A 13747-nucleotide genomic window follows, 5' to 3' on the forward strand; every position below is an offset into this window, starting at 1 on the left:
AAAGAAGAAACAGGGGCACCTGGGTGGCTCAGTTGGTTGAGCCTCTGACTTCAGCTCAGGTCATGATCTCACGGTCAGTGAGTTCGAGTCCCGCGTCTGGCTCTGTGCGGACAGCTCAGAGCCTGGAGCCTGCTTGGGATTCTGTGTCACCCTCTTTCTCTGCCCCTCCCCTGCTCGGGTTCTGTCTCTCTGTCTCTCAAAAATAAATAAACGTTAAAAAAAAAGAAAGTAAAGAAGAAACATATTAGCTAAAGTGAAAATAGAATCAAAGAATATTTAATTTATAGTTCTGTTGGTGGAGGGACACCCTGTGTTTAAAGGGATGAGAGGCAAATGTTTTGAAAAGCAGCTAATGTCATTAGCTTCTAGCGAAGGAAAACACATTTTGCTGGGACTGGAGAGAAAAAGGTGCAAATGGATACAGATAAGTTTGAAAATATTAGAGCTGAAAGAGGAAGGAAGCCTGCCCTCCACTCTTGTGACCAAAATAAATCCAATATCCTACATTCCGAGGAATATATTGTCGTGACACCTTTTCCCTCCCCATCCCTCTAGTCCTGTGCTCCTTCTGTTTTCACAGAAGAAATCATGTTTCCACAGGAAAAAATCATGCTTTGGGGAGTATTAGCCAAGGAAATAGTTCATTGGTCAATCTGAAAACACACATGATTGTCCAGTTCAATGCACAGCGGTGGTTATATTGTTTCCCTTAAGAGTTTCTACCTTTGAGCATTCCTGGCAGGTCCATCAGTGAGCCCTCCAGCCTTCTGTAAACTTCAGTGAGTCAGTAGGGTTTCTAGAACTAAAGTTCCCAGTTCATAACCACTAATGCTCTAACAAGCCATGAATTTCTGCTCTAAAATCTGGAGTGTCACTTTAAACAGTTCAGGGTGACTAGATGAAATATATCACTGAGAAGGTCTCCTTTCAAGGTATTTAAATATTAATCCCGCCTCTGCCTTCCAAACATTGTGTTCTCTTTTTGTTCAGTCATCCCTCAGCTGATCTAATAGAGGAATATGTAAATCAAAACTTTTGAAAGTGTGTTTTCTGCTTTTTAGAAGAAAACCATAATTTCTTTTTTTTTTTTTTTAATTTTTTTTTTTTTTCAACGTTTATTTATTTTTGGGACAGAGAGAGACAGAGCATGAACGGGGGAGGGGCAGAGAGAGAGGGAGACACAGAATCGGAAACAGGCTCCAGGCTCTGAGCTGTCAGCACAGAGCCCGATGCGGGGCTCGAACTCACGGACCGCGAGATCGTGACCTGGCTGAAGTCGGACGCTTAACCGACTGCGCCACCCAGGCGCCCCAGTAATTTCTTAAGAAAATAAAATCCTATATCTGATTCTGGAATAAACACTGGGATAGATATGGAGAGATAGGTAGATGGTATATAGATAGATGAGAGATAGATAGATAGATAGGAAGATAGGAAGATGAGGGTTACCTGGGTGGATCAGCTGGTTGAGTGGCCAGCTCTTGACTTCAGCTCAGGTCACGTTCTGACGGTCGGGGGCTCCACATTGAGCACGGCGTCTGCTTGGGATTCTCTCCCTCTCTCTCTCTGCCCCTCCCCCGCGTGCTCTCTCTTTCTCTCCAAATCAAATCAAATCAGGTCAGATAAAAATATATAAAAGATAGAAAGATGAGTAGATAGACAAATTAGGTAGAGATGGACAGATAGATATGTCTGGAGTATGGTAGGCCTTTTGGGGATTGAGTGTATCTCTTATCCAAGAAAGGATGATTATGTTAAAAAAAAAAAAAAGCAGGGGGTGGTGGTGGTGAGTTGCTGTGTGAGATAATGTCTGCAAAGCACTTAGTACAGTACTTGCCCCCAGTGAATATTCTATAAGTGCTATTACTTACGATTCTCTTTGGAAAGCCTTTGTAGCTATGCATTTTGTATCTGCAACCCTATAAATTCTTATTTATCATCCAAAACCTAACTCAGGCATCCCTTTCTCCCGGACACAGACACACACAGATACGCAGACACACACACACACACACACACACAGACAACACACACCTTGTTATCCCCAGAGTCGTGCTAGCCTGCCATTTAAGTTGCACTGCCTGTTTGTGATAGGTTGTCATTTCCGTGCTTCTAGGTCTGTGGGCCTGGCTTTGAGCTCCCTGACAGCAGACGTTGTGTGTCTAGACATCTCCTCCCCTCATCCCAAGACAATGCCTGGGACTCGATACGTGTTTATTCCATTGAACCGGTATGTCACCACCAATAGTACTGCTTCTCCTTCTCCAAGGTGTAACTGCTGTTTCCTCCGGAGGTGGTCCCACAGCTCTGTCTGATGGTTCTGGCACAGAACTTGTCACATTCATTGTGATTACTTGTTCGTGTAATGCACACGCAGGTAGGATGTGCCTTCTTCACACTCTACGTCTACGTGAGACTCCCCTCACCGTGCCTGGTGGTAGCAGGGAGTACTCTGCTCATCCTTGTGACAGAAATAAAAAGTGTCTCGAATCTCCATTCTACTTATTCTCAGGAAGGCCTGTGGCTAGAAGTCTAGAGGAAAATTGGATTGAGTATGTGATTCATCAGGGGTTGTTTCTAGTCCATTCCTAGAACCTGAGCTCACTGGCTTCCCTCTCCTCTGAGGTCACAATGCTGCTCCCTCATCATGTGCTTGAGTGCCCGGGGGAGCCCAGCTCCCGTCCCTGGGGTCTCTCTCACTCTTCCACCCCACCCAAGGAACAGTCATGTCGCGGGCCCATGACACCCAGCAATATTTGAAGTTTCTCTCAGTGAACAGAATGTGTCTAAAAATACCACAAGGAGTGTATGGGACTCGGACCAGATCATCTGTCACCCGATGTCTCTGGGAATAGGACACTGGTAACCCCCGTGGGGTTGGGACATCGGTTCGGAGTGGTGTTGAAACTGGGTGAGTGGGCAACATGCATCCTCCCTCAGTTCTGCTCTGGCCGCTCCTTCATGCGCGTTGCACCAGCCCAGCCACTGCAGGCTCCCCCCAGGCCCACACCTTAGCCTTCTGGAGGCCATGGCCCACCTTGAGAATCTGATGAAAAATATGGATCCGCACCTCATAAACGCTTCCCGTGCGCTGTCTGTGGGTGTCCGAGGCTCCCTAGGTTAAGAGCCTGTGATAGAATAGAAAAATACAAATTTCTACGTTCAAGGCTGGACTCTGCCTCTTCCCGGTGTTTAAAAAATGGTTAAAGAAGACAGTTTAAGGGGCACCTGGGTGCCAGGGTCAGTTAAACACCCGACTCTTGATTTTGGCTCAGGTCCTGATCGCATGGTCGTGGGATGCGGCCCCATGTGGGGCTCCACACTGAGTGTGATTCTCTGTCTAAAATCAAAAGAAAGAGAGAGAGAGAGAACAGAATTTAAGTGATATGAATAAGCTATTTAACACTTCACGGAACCGATAGTCCCCATTCAAGAACGGCAAAACAGAGAAGAAGGCAGGAAGCATTTATAAAATAAATAATAAAGAACAGGGAAGAGAAAACCAGAAAATAATCTGATTGGCTGGGGCTACTTAGGCAACCTTGATTGGAATGAGAAGGAACAAGGAAATAAGTACAGAGCCTGAGTTGGCTTGGCTTTGGGGGACTAGCCAACTCACGTATTTCTGGTCAAGAGGATCACTTACAGGGACATGAAAGTGATCTGAATTTTGATTTGTTGATGGTACACCCTGGTCAGGAGCAGATCCAACTTGGGCCTAGAAATTTATCTTAACGCTAGTTATGTGACTTATCTCTCTGAGCCTCAGTTTCCACATACGAACAGTAGGTTGTAAGGGGCCCGCCACATAATAGGTCCTTGGTCCTCGCTTCCCCATCCCAAGCTTCCAGATATGTTTTCATTTTTAAGTGCATGGTGCTATCAGTTTGGCACGTGTAGGCAGCAAAGGGTTGACGTTTGATCGTAAATTCAGCTTTTCAGGTATTCACTTAAAAACGTTTGTGGGCATTTACTGTGTGCTATCTAGGAGGTAGGTGTTGGAGTGTGTAGGTAGGTGTGGGTCTGTGTGTATATATACCTGTTCACGAAGGATGTAGAGTTGAATATAAAATGGAACCTCAGTTCACAGCATGATGACCTAGTGCCTATCTATCCCTAGAATATACCCTCTCTGAAAATTTTTCGCACAAAATATTTCACCTAATTAACTCACTACAAAGGCACGGTATTGGTACCCCAGTATTTTGGCCACGTGATCAAAGTCTGGCCCTTGTTTGGTGCCCACCTCCCTCTGTGACAATACCTTCTTGTCCTTGACTTTGTTAAATTCAATGCCAAGAGTCTCCATCAGGAATATTCTTACATAGTCTGAATTGAAGGAGATGTCTTAGGTCTAAATATAGGAATACATGGCTGGTTTTGTATCATCGCTGAAAATCCGTGTGTGTGTGTGTGTGTGTGTGTGTGTGTATCTGACAGGCTTTTCTTCAGTTTAAAATGCAGGCTGCTCACATACATATGGGCTTCTGGTCATTTGGACTCACTATTGAAGACATTTAGATGACTCTGTTCTCATGCGGTCTTCTTCAGGTCAATCGATTTGCCAGAATTTACCAAGCTCCAATTTTCCCAAGCCCATGGCTTTTTGCTAATAATCTGGGGAGGTTACTGAAGACAAATAACTAAATTTCTGAAATCTCTGTCTCCTGGGTGTTGTTCCTACTGAGATACCCCCATGCTATTAAGCTTCTACACTTTTCGTGTTAAAAAAAAATAGCATGGTGGTCTAGTCTCGACTTTGGGTGAACAGGTCTGCTTTAATTTGTCTCTTTTTCAAGTTTGTTGAAAATCATCCTTACCATCCACTCACATTTACTGGGCAGCTACTATTTTGCACCGTCTGGGGCTGGGAACTGTTGTGGGTGTAAGCCATGATTTCTGTTTCCAAAGGTTCTGGGCTTTTTTTTTTTTTTTTAATGTTTATTTATTTTTGAGGTGGGGGAAGGGCAGAGAGAGAGAGGGAGACACAGAATCCAAAGCAGGCTCCAGGCTCTGAGCTGTCAGCACAGAGCCCAATGCTGGGCTTTAAACTCACAAACCAAGGGATCACGACTGGAGCCAAAGTCGGATGCTTAACTGACTGAGCGACCCAGGTGCCTCTGATTCCAAAGATGATATCATAAAGAATATATTTGGTCTTTGCCCTTCATTCCTGGCATGGAGTCCCTAAAATCCTTGGAATTTCCTGAGTGCTCAGGGTCTTTTGTTACTCAAAGTGAGTCCCTTTAGTTTTAGAGGGTCCCTTTGGTTTTATGCTAGCGAGGAGATTTATGTTAGCCTCAGAATAGGGTTCATCTTCCAGCCTCACTCATTGAGTTCCAGGAAGGAGCAGGTGGAGATTAAGTTTCTAGAAAACCTCCGAAAAGAAGAAATTTGATGAGCTTCTGGGTTAGTAGATGCATTCACGTGCCTGGAGGGTGGCATATTCCAGCCCCACACAGATAGACAGTCCTGCACTCAGGACCTTCCTGGACCTTGCTCTATGTACCTCCTCATCTGGCTGCTTATTTTTTATCCTTTATAATATCCTTTCGAGTAAACCAATAAGTGTGTTTCCCTGAAATCTATGAATGGTTCTAGCAGATTATGGAACCTGAGAAGTGGGTCACGGGAACCCCAGTTTGTAGCCAAATTAGACGTAAGGGTGGGGCCTTACTACTTGCAAGTGACATCTGAAGAAGGAAGGCAGCCTTTTTGGGACTGAGCCCTTACCCTGTGGGGTCTGTGCTAATGCTAGGTTACAGATTGGATTGAATTGTTGGGCAGCCAGTTGGATGTCAGCAGAAAATTGGCTGCTGGTGTTGGAAAACACCTTGGGAACACAGGATATATTTATTTAAAGATAAATAATAATACCAAATAGCACATGAAAACTGTAAGTGAGTGGTGCCTTAGTCAGCTTATGTTAGGTTTTGCTACAGTAATGTCAACTTTAAATCAGTGGCCGATAACAAAGGTTTATTTTTCATTCTCTTGATGGCTGAACTAAAGATCGACCGTGGACTCCACAGATCTTCGTCTTTCCAGGACCCAGGTTGGAGGGACAGCCTCTCTCTAAGGAGATGCCACTCTTATGACAGAGAATAAAGTGCAATGGGAGAGCTACAAGATCACTCTCAAAGCTCCGCTTGGATGGGACACATGTCACTTCTCACATTTTAGTGGCCCCGTCAAGTTATGAGGGTGGTGTGTAATCCTTCCACAAGAAAGGGCTGCGAATCATAGGGACCAAAATCCAATCTATCATAAATAGCATAGGGAAAGAGTGCTATGGGAACGAAGAGGTGGCAAGCTCATGGGGGGAGGGGGTCAAATGGAGCCACTGAAGGGGCCTTGAAGGATGGTTAGGATTTAGACAGATGGAGTAGGTGCTAGGTCCTTTAGATGAGACAGCAAAGTGTCCAAAACATATTCAGGTGACAAGAAATAGACAAATCAGAAAGAATAGGGTTGGAGGAGACAGGCTGTCTTAGAGAAAGATTGAGCTCCCTGTGTCAATATACATGGATACATGATACTAGTTGCTAATATTTCTTGAACTTTGTATTTAATTCTGCCATGAGATTTTCTCCCCATTGGTACCTAGGCTGAGAAGCTGGAAGAGCAGAGCCATCTTCTAGCAAGATCAGTCTCGTCAGAATGCGACCACCACAGCCGCAGTACCTGCCATGAGGGGATCCCAGCCCTCCCTTTGTGTCGGTTATACTCACTCAAGAGTCCAAATTGTAGGATGGGCTTCTGGTTGCCAGACTCTGGCCCAGTGCCTGGGCCCAGGCTGCCAGGGATAGAGAGAGAAAGAGGATCTCTCTGCTTTGTCATCTGTAGTCACAGACCAGGTCGTGTGACACTCCTGCTCCCAAACAGAAGGAGGGTTGAACATCGCACAGTAGAAATGACAAATGTCCACTACCTTCTGTAACCCCATGGAAGGGGACAATTCGGTTATAACATTTGTAGTGACAGAAGCAAGGACTAGGATTAGAATTAATGTAGAGGAGGGGAATTAGTTATTTCTCAGAGACTTGGGGGGATGGTATAATGGTAGGCCTCATGGTGGAATAGCCCCTTAAATAAAGTTTTGAAGGATAAATGGGTAAGAATCATCAAGGCAGACGATAACAGGTCCAGACACAAGTGAGCGTGTATGGAGGTACAGATGTGTGAAACAGCACTGAGGGACATTCATTGGGAACACAACAAGGACATGGGTCCAACATGGCAGCTGCTCTCAGCGAGCACAGCTGATTGGACTGAGAGATGGAGAGGCACTGAACAGCGTCAAGTAGAGGTGAGTCACGCTTGCATTTTCGAAGCTCACTCTGATCCCTGATGGAGGGCAGATGGCAGGAACTGGTGTGGGTCAGGGTTAAGCCTGGTAGGCCACGGGAGATCAAGTTTCTAATTCTGGCCCTTTCACCAATTTACTGTATGATTTGGCCTCTAGCTTATGCTTTCCGTGTTAGGCCTCACTATTCTCATCTTTAAGATGCTTTGGATGGATAAGATCATCTTAATGTAGTCCATTCTACCTTTGAAGTTCTAGGACTTAGTCGCCCCAAAGGAAGATCGGAGTACAAGTATAAAAGGCTTTCAATTCCAGGGTAAGGTATTTGAACTACTTATTTATTTATTCAACAGATATTTATGGAGTGCTTCCTATGTCAAGCACTGTTCTAGGCTTCAGGGAAATAGCAGAGAATAAGAAACCACTATGGGAAATTTTTGGAATAAGAACTTACACCCTAGGGGAGCCTGGGTGGCTCAGTTTGTTAAGCATCCGACTTCGGCCCAGGTCATGATCTCGCGGTCCATGAGTTCGAGCCCCGTGTTGGGCTCTGTGCTGAGAGCTCAGAGCCTGGAGCCTGTTTCAGATTCTGGGTCTCCCTCTTTCTCTCTCCTCCCCCACTCATGCTCTGTCTCTCTCTTCTCAAAAATAAATAAATGTTAAAAAAAAAATGTCCAACTCTCAATGATCTCACGATCTCACAGTTTGTGAGTCTGAGCCCCTCATTGGGCTCTGCACTGACAGCATGGAGCCTGTTTGAGATTCTGTCTCCCTCTCTCTCTGCTCCTCCCCCCACTTGCTCTCTATCTCTCAAATAAAAATAAACCTAAAAAAAACGAGCTGACATCCCAACCAGGTGGAGATTAGACACAACTCTCTAATAATAGAAGGTGGCGCTATGTGCTAGCAAGAAAAAGGAAACAATAGAAAAATAAAAGTTGGGGGGATTGAGAGTGACAGGAGAAAGGCACTCCTTACATGGGCTGGCAGGGAGGGCTTCTCAAAGAAGTGAAAGAGACTTTTAGGAGAGATTTAAATGAAGGAGGGATCAAGTCCCGTGAAGACGGGTGGGAAGAATTTTCCCAGCAGAGTGATCAAATAAATGGCAACTGCAAAGGTGTCAGGGTGGTTTGTTTAAAGGAGAGCAGGAGGTCAGTGGGGCAGAGCAGAGTAAGAAGAGCTTCAGGTAAAGGAAAGAGCAATTGTAAAGGCTCTAAGTTATGTTTAAGAAAGACCAAGGCATTCAATATGGTGTAATGGAGTAAGCCAGGAAAAAGGTCTCAGTAGGTGACTTCAGAGAAGTGGCCAAGAGCCAACTTCCCTCCATGACTTGTTTTTTTATTCCATTATTTCAGTGTGTGACAGGCACTGGGCTAAGCTCTGGAAACACACCCATGAACTGGCTATGCCTTCAAGGAGCTGAAAATGTTTCCGATGGACTCAGAAATATGTCAAACACATTTCTAGTCATCAACCTTATTGTCTAGCACTTCGTGTCTTGCCAACTTTCATCAAACTCTTCTGATCCACCAGGCTGTTGTTTAACGTGTTTGCTTTGCCTGGGTTTGCCCTTATCATCCCACACATCTAAAGCTTCCTTAGTCTTTAAGGTCAGCTCAAATACCAGTTCCTTCAGGAAATTTCTTTTGCCCTAGACTGGAAGAAATCTCTGTTGTTCTGTGTCATGCATCTATCATTTTGTCCCTCTATCCATTTGTCCATCCTTCCATCCATGCACCTATCCATCCATCCATCATATTCTCTGATTCTTTTTCTGTTTAACAGGTAGCAGCCCTGTCCTGGGAATTGTTGATGCAGCAGTAAACAAAACACCATCCTGCTTTCAATGATGTCAGAATATAATGCCAAAGTAACAAGAAAATAAACCATTGAAATACAGGAAATGTTACAAGCTATCTTTTTCTTTTTGTTTTTGTTTTAATCAGGCACTTGCTGTTTGTTTAATGCCATAGTAAACACAATGAGCACTAATAAAAAGTGAAATATTGAATCCCTACTTTAAGGGCATCTCCTGTTTCAAAAATAGAATTTGTAAACAATTTTTCAGTGTAGAGAATAGATATTAAATATCGGCTGATTAAAGACTTCATATAAAGTTCAAGTAGTAGAAATACAATCGGATGATTTAGTCTGATGACAAAAATACAGTGGACCCCTGAACAATGCAGGGCCGAGGGGTGCTGACCTCCCCACACAGTTGAAAATCTATCTGCAACTTTGGACTCCCAAGAAACTGAGCCACTAGTAGCCTACTGTTGACCAGAAGACTTACCTATAACATAAACAGTCGATTGATACATATTCTGTATGCTCTACGTATTATATATTGTATTCTTACAATAAAGTAAGTTATAGGGGGTGCCTGGGTGGCTCAGCTTCCAACTCTTTATTTGGCTCAGGTCATGATCTCACAGTTCATGAGATTGAGCCCCACGTCAGGCTCTGCAGTGTGGAGCCTACTTGGGATTCTCTCTCTCTCCCTCTCTCTGCCCCTCCCCTGCTCATTCTCTCTCTCTCCCTAAATAAATAAATAAGCTTAAAAACACTAAAGTAAGCTAGAGAAAAGAATATGTTGTTAAGAAAATCATAAGGAAGAGAGAATACATTTATAGACCTGTACTGTATTTATGAATCCCATACGTTTACATCATTTGTTCACGAGATGAATCATCTGTCAGTACCTACCTCAATATTACACGATACAAAACAATGTAGATGTTAATACGTATAACACTAGACATCAAACAATGAAAATATAATGAAAGAAATTCATGTTTATTTACAGGTATAATGGTTCATGCATTGACAATGAAAAAGCAGCAGTGTGATTGCTTTATGCCTAGTATATCCCACATGACTGCTCCACAGTAGCCTAGCCGATACATTAATGAGTGAATTGCTATAAAAATTTTATGGCACAAAGCATCATGGTCAGATTCATAACAGTATTGAAAACATTGTTATGTTTTGTAAAACCACTTACGTGTGATTGGCTGACGCGCAGTTTCTCCACTTACGAGAGACAGCGGCCTTCCTTTTGCTTCCAGTTGTCCTATAATGACTTCCCTTTTTCTTGAACCACATTAGAGGCTACAGGTATGCCTTTCTTACAGCAATCCTGCATCCACATAAAAGCTGCATTTTCAATACGACCCAAAAGGGTATTTAGCAAGAGGTGCAAAGTTTTTTGGTGTGCCTGGGGTGGCACAGTTGGTTAAGCATCTGACTCTCCATCTTGGCTCAGGTCACGATCTCACGGTTGGTGAGTGCATAGGGCTATGCGCTGATGGCCCAGAGCCTGCGTGGGATCCTGTTTCTCCTTCTCTCTGCTCCTCCCCTGCTTGTTTGTTCTCTCTCTCTCTCTTTCTCCGAAAATAAATACATAAACTTAAGAAAAGGAAGGTCAAGGTTTTCACGGCTACTGGCCTGGCTGTGGTCATGGCCTCATGCAGTTTCTTTTGTTTTCTTTACAATGGTCTCTATGCTGGATTCATTCATGCACTTGAAACCATAGGCAAAGGCAGCTGCAGATCACGGTCCACAGTACATATTAAGAAATTCAACTTCCTCTTGTCATGTCAGGACTTTGCTTCTTGGGAGCATTTCCAGCGTCACTAGTGGCACTTCACGTGGATTCCATGGCATTATTTAAGGTCTGCAGTATTGATTAAACGTGATGAAAAATACGCAAGAACTGTGAGCGGTCACTTTTTACTGCAATATGCAATTGACTCGAGAGAGGAGCTGCCCACATGGAGATAATTAGCATCACAGGGTGTTTTAAGCGGATACTTACAACACTTGAGCTCACCACAATGGTCACAGGAGGTAGCTATGAAATTACCAGTGTAGTGAAATATGCACTACAGTTAGTTTTATGCAGTTATGATCTAATACTGCATCTGCGTTTACATTTCTCCTAACTGCAGATGGGAGTATGTATGGTCTGTGTGCATGAGTTTTGATAAATTTTAACTTTTTATCATAGATTTGTGTATATATTTTTTGGCAGCAAATGATAAAATAGTCTGTACACATTTTATTCATTCGTGACGTACCTAACCTGTGCATAATTTCTTCGATATGTCTAGGCTATGTGGTTTGTCTATGAGGCTTTTTTTTTCAAATTGTCAGAAATCTCCATGAAATTTTCCAATATAATTACTGAAAAGAATTCGTGTACAAGTGGACACACACAGTTCAAGCCCGGGGTGTTGAAGGGTGAACTGCAGTCTATGTATGACTTTCGCCGATAATGGAGCAGATCTTTCAAAGAGTAAATTTCTAATAGATCAACCAATCAAAAATATTGCAAAACACTCTATCGGCTAGACACTGTGGGAGAACCCCACTCAAAGTATGTATATTTATGTTTAGCTGTGGGGATAAGACCCACACATTTCGAAGAGTAACTGCACTAAAAAAATAAGACGCTGAAGGATGGCGGTGAAATTAGTGGTGTGTGCAAAATAAATGATATAAATTCAGACAAAGTATCGAGGAGGGATGCTTTAAATCGGTCCTTCCGCGGTGAGCAAAATTCATAGGATGATAACGAACGGAGGGTGGAAGCCCCGTTTGGGGAAATGATGAACACAAAGGCCCAGCTGAGAGACGGCGAAGTGTTAAAAACCACAGGGAAGAGCGTGGCGCTCATTCAGTCTTAGGGAACTGGCACTGGCCTGTTTCGCTAATCAGCATCCCGAGCATATGGCCTGACATAAATGTATGTTGGATGAATGAATCTTTAAAAATGAATGAACGAGCCAGACGAGCTACCGCGGATTCTTATTTAGGAAAATGGCTTCAAGAATATGGTGCTTCTGGAAGATTCGCCTTGGCAGAGTAGAACCGAGTAGGAGAGAGTGAAAAGAGGGCTCCCTCCTGGGAGGCGTGGCGTCACACGGAAGAGCCAACACTCACACCGGAGAGGGCCAACGACGGCACAAGGGACTGGAAAGGTGGCGGGGGGTGTTTGCGGAGGGTCGTCCTGGGAGAAGGCGAAATCCAGGGGCAGCGGGAGGGGGGACATGGAGGTGTAGAGCCCCCAGTCGAACTGCAGAGATGTGCAGAGCAGGCACCTGCTCTCCTGCATGGAGGGAGCTGGCAGAACCCCGTGTTAGGGTTCCATCTCAGCGTGCCCTCTTCCTTGTCTAGGCTGAGTTAATTTTCCTGCAATTCTGTAGCAATACAATAACTCTTTATAGAGCCAAACCAGCAAAGAGCGCCTATGGTTTATTTCCACAAGTGTCTGAGATCTCCTTTATCTTTTCCGTGATCCAGCAGATAGATGACGGCTATCATTTTATGTTTTGTATGTTTTAGGTGGGGGCAAGGGGTGCACTTCATTGGCTTCTGAGCTGGGGGAACACTGTTGGCGGAGGTCCCCAAAAGGCGGCAAGAAGCTGCACTGGGCGGGGAGGGGGAGAGTGATGTTTACTCTGCTGTTGCACCAACACCCAGGAAAGGCGCGGATCCTACAGCTAATAAATGATGGGGTTAACACCTCCATCGCCTGTCTCTGGGTCCCACATCTGTGGACAGCTCAATAAATGGAACAGATTTTTGTCTGGACAAGCTGAAGCCCTGCCTGAAGGCTGGTGTATATTTAGATGACTGCCCACCCGTGTCCATCCTGAAGTTGGTGTGCTCTTTTGAAACACATTTGTTAAATACAAATAAAAGTCATCTTCCCATAAAGTTTGTTGGGCATCCATTTTGTCAGAAGGATAATAACGGTTCACAGAATTTCTGAGGGCCACGGCAGTAGTACACGGAGCAATTCGGAATATGGTAGAGAAGTCTGGATGCATCTGGAATATATTTTGCAGTAAGAACCAATAAGTTTTATTTCTTGATTGGATGGGGTTGGGTTGTGGTATTAGTGGGGGAAATAGAGTACTCCAGAATGACTCGTGTTTTTGCCCTGAAGGATTGGTAGGTCACGGTGCCATTTATCGGCCATTTATCGGACGGGAAAGATTTGGGCGGGAATCAGTTTGTGAAGAAAATAAAGAATTCTGCTCTGGAGGTGTTAAGTTTGAGATGTCTGTGAGCCACCTCCGTGGAGTTTCTGCGAAGGCAATCAGACATACACTCAAGTGAATTCAGGGCTGGAATTCAAGTTTGGGAGATGGACTTTTGCAAATCTCCTGCCTCTTTCTCAGATGTTAGGTTCAGGAAAAAGGGGACAGAAATGTTTCTTGCTTCAGAGAAATGAATAATACTGATGTCCATTTGCTCATTCATATTGTTATTCATTCCTCGAATATTTATTCAGTGCTTTTCGGTGCTGGATACTGTGTTCAATTCTATGAATATAATGGCAATTCAATGAGCACATACGATCACTGCCCTCATTGGATCTGACATCTAGAGCGGCACGGTGAACATAATCTGAGCTTCATACAAAAGTTTAAA

The 13747-nt window shown here is 44.1% G+C and overlaps 1 long non-coding RNA gene across 1 annotated transcript; it reads left to right on the plus strand.

Annotated features, from left to right (window-relative positions):
• The first annotated feature begins 1347 nt into the window (after nucleotides 1-1347).
• LOC122470696 lies at nucleotides 1348-6129 on the plus strand. The gene is made up of 2 exons (XR_006293975.1): nucleotides 1348-2911; nucleotides 6013-6129. It is a non-coding gene; the product is annotated as an uncharacterized LOC122470696 (long non-coding RNA).
• The last annotated feature ends 7618 nt before the right edge of the window (nucleotides 6130-13747 follow it).

The sequence above is a fragment of the Prionailurus bengalensis genome, chromosome B1, assembly GCF_016509475.1.
Source record: "Prionailurus bengalensis isolate Pbe53 chromosome B1, Fcat_Pben_1.1_paternal_pri, whole genome shotgun sequence".
In the NCBI taxonomy this organism is placed as follows: Eukaryota; Metazoa; Chordata; class Mammalia; order Carnivora; family Felidae; genus Prionailurus; species Prionailurus bengalensis.